We start from the raw sequence: 9,272 nt of genomic DNA, 5'->3' as shown, positions 1-9,272 counted from the left end.
AAACTTAGATCAATCGATCAAACAAGTCATCAGATACAAATAAAAACAATGCTTCATTGTCAGGCCAGTTCATGACAGAAGAGCGGTGCTCTATAGGCAACCCGTGTTCCTACCTTGCCAGTCTACACTGATCTTAGATGAGCGGTAACAAGTGCAACAACATCGCAGCTGGACTTAAGTTACATTTCGGCGTCATATGCCATCAAAGGGGAGAAATGTCAAAATTCGGGACTATCAAGCACAAATCAGCCTTAAAACAATGTTGTAATGTTAGCTAGCTAGAGAACAGCATACTAGTGATTTTTTTGGTTGTTTGTTATGAAGAAAAGGTCTAATACATTGAAATGACATTAAATACAATGGTTATCATAATTTCTAAAGCTTTATTATTTAAGGAATTATTTTAAGGAAAAAATTAAGGAAAATAATTGTTTGTGTGTTAACTACTATCTTTCCAATGATTCGCAAGGTATTCTGGGAGATTTCGCATAACACTCCATTTGGAGTGTGCCTCTGAACTCAGTTTGGAGGGCCATGTAGCCCTACCACTTCGCCCTACCTCTACGCATGAACATGCAAAACAGAGGGGTAGGGCTAAGTGGTCGGCAAGCGATGAAATGGGGTTGGGCCTGATTTTAAGTAATTAAGATCACTTTTTTTTTTAAATTCTTGCTTGGTTTCCTGCTCTTCGCTCCTCAAGCATTTGACAATTCGGAAGAAAATGTACAGTGTAGCCTCCAATGTGAACTGTAGAGTTTTTTTTTTTAAGATTATTATTATTATTAGGTACCACTTAAAGGAGCTACATGTGAAATCTGGCCCCCTTGTGGCCACAAGTGGAAATCGCAATTACAATGACCGTTGTTTACACTAGCTAGCTTCCATCACAAAATTTGCTATCTAGACCATTGAGAGAATGTCAAGTGAATAGGTAATAATACATATATGCTACGTATAGTATTGATTAGCTTACTTTCTACAATGAGTTACGATTTGATAAGTGGTCACACCGGGCGGAGAAATCAATATGCTAATACCGTCGCCAATGGAAACGTTGGTGGGAAGCCATCATTCCACAATCCCTGTAGATTTTTTTCACGGCGGTTTATCTGCTGTATTATAGAACATGCAGGTTATTTTAATGCCTGTTTGCTCATGTAAATGCAGGGGCCTCTGGGAGTAACCGTTTACAAACAAGTGGCACTTTGTCACCAATCGAAGCACTTTGCTTCAGAGAAAGAAAATATTCTAAATGGAAATAGCTCAGTTTTTTTGTCTACAATAATAGCTTTTTGTCTATTTTTTTTCTTCTTGTAAGCAGTTCTCAAACATAGCTCTTCAGACATCTCTTTGTTAGAGACTGGACCAAAGGGTAAATTTCTGCCACCAACTGGAAGTACAGCGAAACAATTTTTATTATCATTATTTTTTTTAACAATGTTAGGGATTAATCACTGAATGATGACTGATAGTGGAGAAAATGTAAACCAAGAAAACCATGGTGAAATTTTTTTGGGAGGAGAAACCATGAGTCCCTATTATATCTCAATGAAGAGGAAAATCATCCAGTTTCGTTTCCACTCCCAATACATTAGAATCGACATCAGTCAACTTAATTATGTTATATGGATTCAATTGGCTCCTGTACCATCTCCACGTGCAGCACCTACACGGAGGCTAGCTGTCCTGCATGTGTTTTCTGATCAGAGAAATTACTGTAAACATGAGAACTTTAAACTGTTATTTCTGTATGTTTGTGTTCTGTATATTTCTTCTTTAACAGGTTTGGCCATCTTAAAGATTGCAGGGTGTAAGGAAAGATTTCCAACCCACGAAAAACCTTGATAGCACTGGACACAGTTTATTCCTCTGTAGCTTTAGCCCACAGAATGGTAAACAGGCCAACCTGGTGAAGACCATCATGCATCTGTGATGACTGGGCAGTTATTTAAGTCAATTAAGTCAATATTGAATAATGTAAGAGGACGCCAGTTGTTAAAAATAAGTTTTTTATGAATAGAACAGAAGTGTGAATCGCAGCCCAACAGGATCAAAAAGCTGGACTTTGTGTTTTGGCCTGTGTGTCAGGTTTGTTTCAGTGGCATAACCATGTCTGCCAGAACAGCTCTTAGACTAATGATTAAGGTCCTGGGAGAATCTTGACTGTCCTTTTCTCTGATATTTCCAGCCCCAGCAAGTCTTTCCAAGCCACCCGTCATAATAATCACCAGGTTTTGAGGTGTCGATCAACTCTTGATCATGTAAAACTGTATACGAAGCTACTAGCATCTGGCTAGTCAAGGAAGAAAACATCTCCCCATACTTAAATCCTATATTTAACTAAGATGGCACAGAATTATATCTGTTATAGAGCTGTAAATATTGACATATAATCAAATGTTAAATTAGACCTGTGCTGACTAGCATCAAATAATAAATATTAGCAGGCAGTTAAAATTTGCGTAATACTTACTATTCAGATACGTGTTGAATTTGTTAGTTGTCAGTCGCTTACTGAATTTGTTAATTGTCCGTCGCTCAACAACCTTCCTTCTGCATCAACAGAATTATTGACAACTGACAGAGTAGCCCCACCGTCAATTACATGCCCATTGCTTTTGCTTAAGGTGTTTTCAAATGTCAGTTTATGGATATCTTTTGAGTGGCCTTTTGCTAAACATTTAAACAACAAATCATTTATTCTCATCTAGGTTGAATGCCGCTACTGGATATTGTTGCACCTTTCGCTTAACTTCGCTGACTCTTTCAGTGGGTCATTTCTATTATTTCTGCGGACACACCTTTTTGTTTACTTGAACGTTTAAGCATTGAAATCCACATTAAATGTCGCCAAAGTCACCATGTCAAGATTTCCTCAGGACCTTACCAATGATGAATGCTGTGCACTTCAGGGTTTATTATTAAGCTCCTTTGTGTGTTGGTATCTTAGCGAGCTTGTGCTAGACAATTACCAAGTCAACTAGCCCGACACAGGAACATGCTATGCAGAGGCAGCAATATGGAATACAGTCCTGTGTTTGCAGTATATTGCAATAGAATGATCACATGCCTTTAAATCACAACCACAATGTTGTGTAGTCTGTGGCAAATTATATCCTAAAACACCTGAGGTTGCTTAATTTGAGACACCTTATAACAATATTCTATTTTGCAGATTGAATGAAGTTATCTAGATTCACAGACAGATGATTTAAATTACATTTGTACCTATCTGTATTTCTAAAGTTGCTGGAAATGGTTAAACAGCGCAGCTTTAAATGCTTTATATTTTCCTTGAACAAGTTCCTCTTAATTGGAATCTGTCAGGGGGGGAAAGTTAAGTCTTACTTAAGTTAGTTAAGTCAACTTGAGTTAATGTCTAGAACAGTGTTTCCTTGAACAAGTTCCTCTTAATTGGAATCTGTCAGGGGGGGAAAGTTAAGTCTTACTTAAGTTAGTTAAGTCAACTTGTAAGTGAGTTAATGTCTAGAAGAACAGTTTTGTCCTGGCGTTGGGTCATGGATGTGGATCATGCTGCCAGTGCTATGTAGTAAGCAGTAAAACTGCTCGAAAACCTATGGCAGGACGTCCGTCCCTCCGTCCCTGTGTTGTCCCCTCACCCCTCGTCAGACACGAGGGGACTCGGACTCGTCCGCCTTTTTTTAGGAGTGAAAAGAAAAAGTTTGTCTGTCTTGTTGTCAATGTGTCTTGAGTGCATGGGGGTGCAGTAGCTGTGCATAAGGGCGGGCCGCCAGCCAGCCTGCCCCGTTCGACAGTAGAGGCCTCCATTCGGCAGTTGGGTTACGTTGAGGATGATGATGAGTAGTACAGCAGAAGTCAGTGGACAGTTGAGCCTGGACTTGTGTTGCAGCGAGAGGTATGCTTACAGATCAGCTGAGAAGGTAAGTGTTCTATGTTTATGACTTATGAAAAAAAAAAAATGACATTCCTCCTCCTTAACTGCTCTACTTACCTCATGTGACGTTGACGACACGACAACCAAGGGTTTCTGGCATCACACTTCTTCTGACCAATGGAATCACAGTGCAGACTCCTCGTATCCTCCCTCTGTATGTGGATCTCGTGGCAACATGTGTGTCTTTTGCTTGTGCAGTGTGTGGTACTTTTGTCCTCCATTTCTCCGACTCCGACTCCAACTGGTCTCTGTATGAAACGAACTGTATGTGGACGGCTGTGTCACTGGCTCATCAGTAGTACGACTCGAGCAGACGTGTACTCAGACTTTTCAGTCAGTTCAGTTGGATACAACTCTGCAAGTACTTTTTTTTTCTTTTTTCAAGCTGTAATGACCTCTGACAATGTGCAAATGCGTCACAAACTGGATCTTTTGGGGCTGGATTTGTATATAGGTTGTGCTATTTGGGTTCGTTGCGGGTGGGATATAGTTTCCATGTGTACCTCCATGTTTGGATGACAGTTACTTTATCAAGAAGCAAAGTCTTTCGTGATGACATTAAATCATCGGAACAGATCTGTATATATGAGCTTTTTTCTTGGACTCATTGAGCATTTTAGCCTAGACTAGCGTAATGGATTAGAGTAGCGTAATAAAAAGAATGGGCTATATTTCATTCTGTTTTCTGAAGATCACAATTTTTACAAGCTGAAGAATGGTGACTGGACATGAGAATTAGAGATTCAACTAGAACTGTAATTTCAGACTGCAACTTTGGCATGTAGATTGCCTACTTATCAGTGTGCTCAATATAGGCTTTTGTGTGGCAAAACTCAAAGGAAACAAACGCACAAAAATCTCAAGCAGATTTTGTATTCACAACAATATACTTGTGTTTGTCCTGTTTCAGGCTTGGCTCATCTGATTGTTGTCAGGTACTAGGCCTATTACTATATTATTATAGTACATCTTGTTTTTTCCAGGCCCGTACGTCTCATCAGACAGTAACCTACATCAGATGTTCCTGGTTGTGTTGGATCACATCTTTACCTTTTTTTAAAGTTTAATTGATTCTGTAGGACATAAAGGAAGGTCTTAACTGTTAGTAATATACTTGTGAAAACTGTGAAATGTTAGGTTGGACTAAAATGATTAACCTGTCATTGATCACCTTCTGTGAGGAAGTGATGTAAGGAATAAAGAGGGTCATGGATTTCTCAGGAGATGAAAATGTTGACGATGGAAGTAGAAGAAGTAGAAGAAGAAGTGCCAATGTGCCATTACTTGGCAACAGTGTGACTGGTTAGCCGAGACGGTGCAAGTTGACTTGAGTTGTGGGTTGTTTTGTTGGCCTAATCATTGGTGTCACTGTGTGGCCAACTCTTAGTACGTCTTGGGTTACTTTCTCAAATGTTTGCACTTCTAATCAGACGATGGCCTAGTAGTTTAACCGGGTACGGGTACAGGTACAACAGCTGAGATGCCACTGTTTTAGGATGTTTCAGAACTACCTAGTTTTATAACATCTCCAATATTCATTTTGGCAAGTCTTAACTTTGTTTTAAGCTTTCTAGCTAGTTGAAATTACTTCACTAATAGCAAAAGTTTGTGGTTACATAATGTTCTACAGTTGTGTCAGTGGCCAATAGCACTGAAGGTAAGACACTGAACAGACCAAAAGTACATGTGAATTGAACTAGTTGCCAATTAACTATATATATATATAAGCATATTTGCATGGATACATTTAATTTTGGAGATGTCCAAAAATTCAGTCTAAAGTAAATATTAATATTTATTTTTATATCACCAGTCAGCCAGTCAGCTTTTGGAATGTCAACATGGGTCTTAGATCAAATTTAGCCTCGGGGTAGGCAGTCTAACTTTTTGGACATGAGGTAAATCAGTCTTAATGTTGCTTCATCTTGCTACCTAAACTTGGACTACACTCACAGCTAAAATAAGACCGATCTAGGTCTATAGAACAGTCTTGCATAGCACAATATTTAAAAAATGGGCAGATTCGTTGTGCCTCGTCCCTGCTGTTGTATCTTGGTAGGTCATCAAGTTGGTCAGGGGAGGTTGGGGTTTGTAGAGGGAGATTGATGCACATCCTCAATCCTCTAAGCATAAGCATAAAACACTTGTTGCTTCATTGTGGTAACTGCCATGAGACGGCACTGTTAGTTTTATTGTGTTTTTCAAACATCTGTGGCAATGTCCAAAATGGCAGCCATTTTCTCTTCTTTTTTTTACCTCGTATCGCCAGACCTCCTGTCTTATCTATGACGTCTTCAAGCCAGTGACCAGCCAGCCAGCCATTTTGTGAAGGGTGCTGCCCAGGTCATGAACACTGTGGCAGCCACCCGGTTTACGTAGCTTGTATGTGAAGTGTCTCTGCAGTAGTCTGAGTGTTAACTCGGCGGTGCCTAGCTGCCATGTCTGACTAAGCGTCTTGTGTAGAGGCCTACAAGTGATCTAAATCAGCCGTACGGCTGTGGAATGTGTCTGTCTGCACTGTGATCCATTTCCCCTCTGAAGCCCCTCCCCCTTCTCGAGTCACAATGCTCCGTCTCAGTGTCCCTCTCTGGAGTGTGATGCCAGAACAACCCTACGGCCCCACGGCCGCCGCAGGAGGGGCGATGCCCCCCTCCCAACTGCCAGACCTGACGCCTCAAAATGCCCATCATGATGTATAAGGTGAACGTGTCCTCGTAGGTGCAACTCCTGACATTTTAGGGGGTTTGCAATAACAGTACTCTACTCTACGTAATCCAAGTCAAGCTTACCTTGCTTTATAACCGTTTTTTCTTTCTACAAGTACTATGTGCATGGTTGATGTCATGGCTATTATGTCCTGTCCTCTTGGCAAAAGTGAAGAACATAGTCGAAATGCACCCATCGTGTTGGGGTGTTTTTTTTATTTTTTATTTTTTTATTAATGGATAGTTTTGTTGTCGGATCTGTGTGTAACCCCCCGAAGCCTTGCACATCTCTGTGCTATTACAGCACACCGCCTGATTCAACTAGTCGTCACATCACACAGTCCCTGATTAGTTTAATCAGACGTGCTGGAATAGAACAAACATGTGAAACGGCAGGGAATTATGTGAAGAACCAATAGGGAAAGTTTTAATATTATTCAGCCCCCCCAGTTTTTATTTTTTTTCTCCAGTGTTGCATTTCCCACTGAGCTAATAGTGCATGCCTGCACCGTGATGGTTTTTATAGCTGGTCAAAGTATGTTTCAAATATTTTAAAAAATATTCGAAATAACTAAGCAAATAAATAGTAATAAAAACAAAAAATCTGACCATTTTCAGTTGTCCACTAAAGTTATATGTAGTTACTCGTAGTTCCCATATCGATCCACTGTCTTTGGCGTAGGTGTGTGTGTGGTGGTCCTTTGGTCCAGTTCCTAGCTTCCAGCTCATCATTGTTCTCTTGCTACAGGAGCCTGGCGCGGCCGAGGGAGGCTGAAGATCTTCTGCCAGCAGCATATGGTACGCAACCTGCCGCAGATATCACTGCTAGTACTGGTCCCTCTCTGGAATGGACCTATCGCTAAGCCACGCCCCCTTTGAAAACTCAGACAAACAAACAACGCTTCACTGACAGTGACTGACTGAATGACATTCAGTGACTTACAATGGCGGGAGTTGGCAAGTTTCTGATTTCTGATTTACCACAGCAAGTAATAGACATGTTTTTTTTTTAAAGATGACAAGAATATTGCGTTAGCGAGTTGTTTGTCAGAGTTTTCTGCCTGTAGTGACTTTTTCTGTGATATGATTGGACAATTTCTATTTTGGGGCCGTGGCTTAGCGATAGGTCCATTGGGGACCGGTTATTTTGTTATGTTTTCATCTTTATTTAAGTTACATATTGGTTGGTGTGCTGTCCCAATCTCTGTTTAGTCTCCATGTCCTGCCATTGGAGGTAGTCAGTGATGTGTACAATGACAATAATTGATGCCATGTTTTATTCCTTGCAGATTAACAGAAGACAAGTCTGTACAAACCCGAGCCCCATGACCGCCTGGTCAATCCTGAGCAAGGATGTGGATGTCCTGGTAAGTGACCGTACAACAATCTATCCTTAGCCTGAAACACTTAAACCTAACCCTTGTAAATAGTGGGATCGCTGGGTGTCATCCACAGGGTTCTTGAAAAATTCTTGAAAGTTTGTGAATTTGAGAAAACAAAATCAAGGTCTTAAAAGTTTTTGAAAATAGTCATGGGTCATTGAAAGTGCTTGAATTCCCCTCTCTCTCTCAAGATTTTTAAAATATATATATTCAAAAATGTTTTACCTAGCTCGTCAACTAGTAAATAAGTCTCAGTATTGCTAAACTTCACACATATTTCACAATATATTGTTTTGCTGTGCTGTGGTAGAGAAGGCAAGAGACCATCTAGTGTTCACACATTCAAGCCTCTCTTTTTAATTGTTGTCTGTGAGCGGATAGTTCCTATTATATAAATTCTCATCTAGATCCGTCTCAAACTATGCCGTGTTGGGCCCTTGAATTTGAGGGAATTGAGTCTTGAAAGTCTTTGAAAGGTGCTTGAATTTGATGTTTCAGAAGATGTGGGAACCCTGAACAATCTATCCATAGCCTAAAACACTTAACCCTAACCGTTGTAAATAGTGGTGTCCCTGCGTGTGTCATCCAATAGTTCTATCGTGGGTCATTTGGTTGATCATTCTTTATTCTCAACAGATCCTGATGGAGATGCTGATGCAGCGCCGGACCCAGCCAGCAGAGGAGCCAGCGGTCCAGTCCATGGAGTGGAAGGGTGGGGAAGGGTGGGGGAGGGTGGGGCGAGGAGGTCTTAATCCCTACAGTAACATAATAAAAGTCTGAACTTTTAAGTTTTGTCCAGTTTTTATTTTCTAGAAGAAGAAAAAAAAAGATCATATTATTCTGTTTTAAGAAGTTGGTTAACTAAGATTAAGTTTGCATGGGATGCTATCTACGTACCAATATCAGATTCCAAGTATGATAGTTAACTGTTTCACGCGACTTAGTATGTTGCTATATAGATCTCTTGACCCATGGCGATGCTCATGACTTAGGTGAGCGATCTAAAATACACAAACATTTTCATGAAATGTGCTGATTTAAAAAAGAGCTCCCTGTGCTCAAGCCAAGTTTTATGTAAAGACTCGTGTGACAAAAGTTCTGTAACCTATCTTTAATAGAGCTACATTGACACATTTCACACACGTTCTGGCAGACGGCGTAGATGGATTGGCCCTTTATACGGTCGGTCATCTCACTGAACTTCTGAACTCATCTGTCTTTAATTACACCGTGTCTGGTCACCTGCATCTCCGAGGCCTCTGGAAGGTT

At 40.4% G+C, this 9,272-nt stretch overlaps 1 long non-coding RNA gene across 1 annotated transcript; it reads left to right on the top strand.

The window, feature by feature from the left end:
• The first annotated feature begins 1,736 nt into the window (after positions 1-1,736).
• On the top strand, positions 1,737-8,731 carry LOC308158542. The gene is made up of 3 exons (XR_013937462.1): positions 1,737-7,419; positions 7,911-7,988; positions 8,640-8,731. It is a non-coding gene; the product is annotated as an uncharacterized lncRNA (long non-coding RNA).
• The last annotated feature ends 541 nt before the right edge of the window (positions 8,732-9,272 follow it).

Source organism: Nansenia antarctica, assembly GCF_963989245.1.
Source record: "Nansenia antarctica genome assembly, chromosome: 5".
Classification (NCBI taxonomy): domain Eukaryota; kingdom Metazoa; phylum Chordata; class Actinopteri; order Argentiniformes; family Microstomatidae; genus Nansenia; species Nansenia antarctica.
This window is presented reverse-complemented; position numbering and strand designations above follow the sequence as displayed.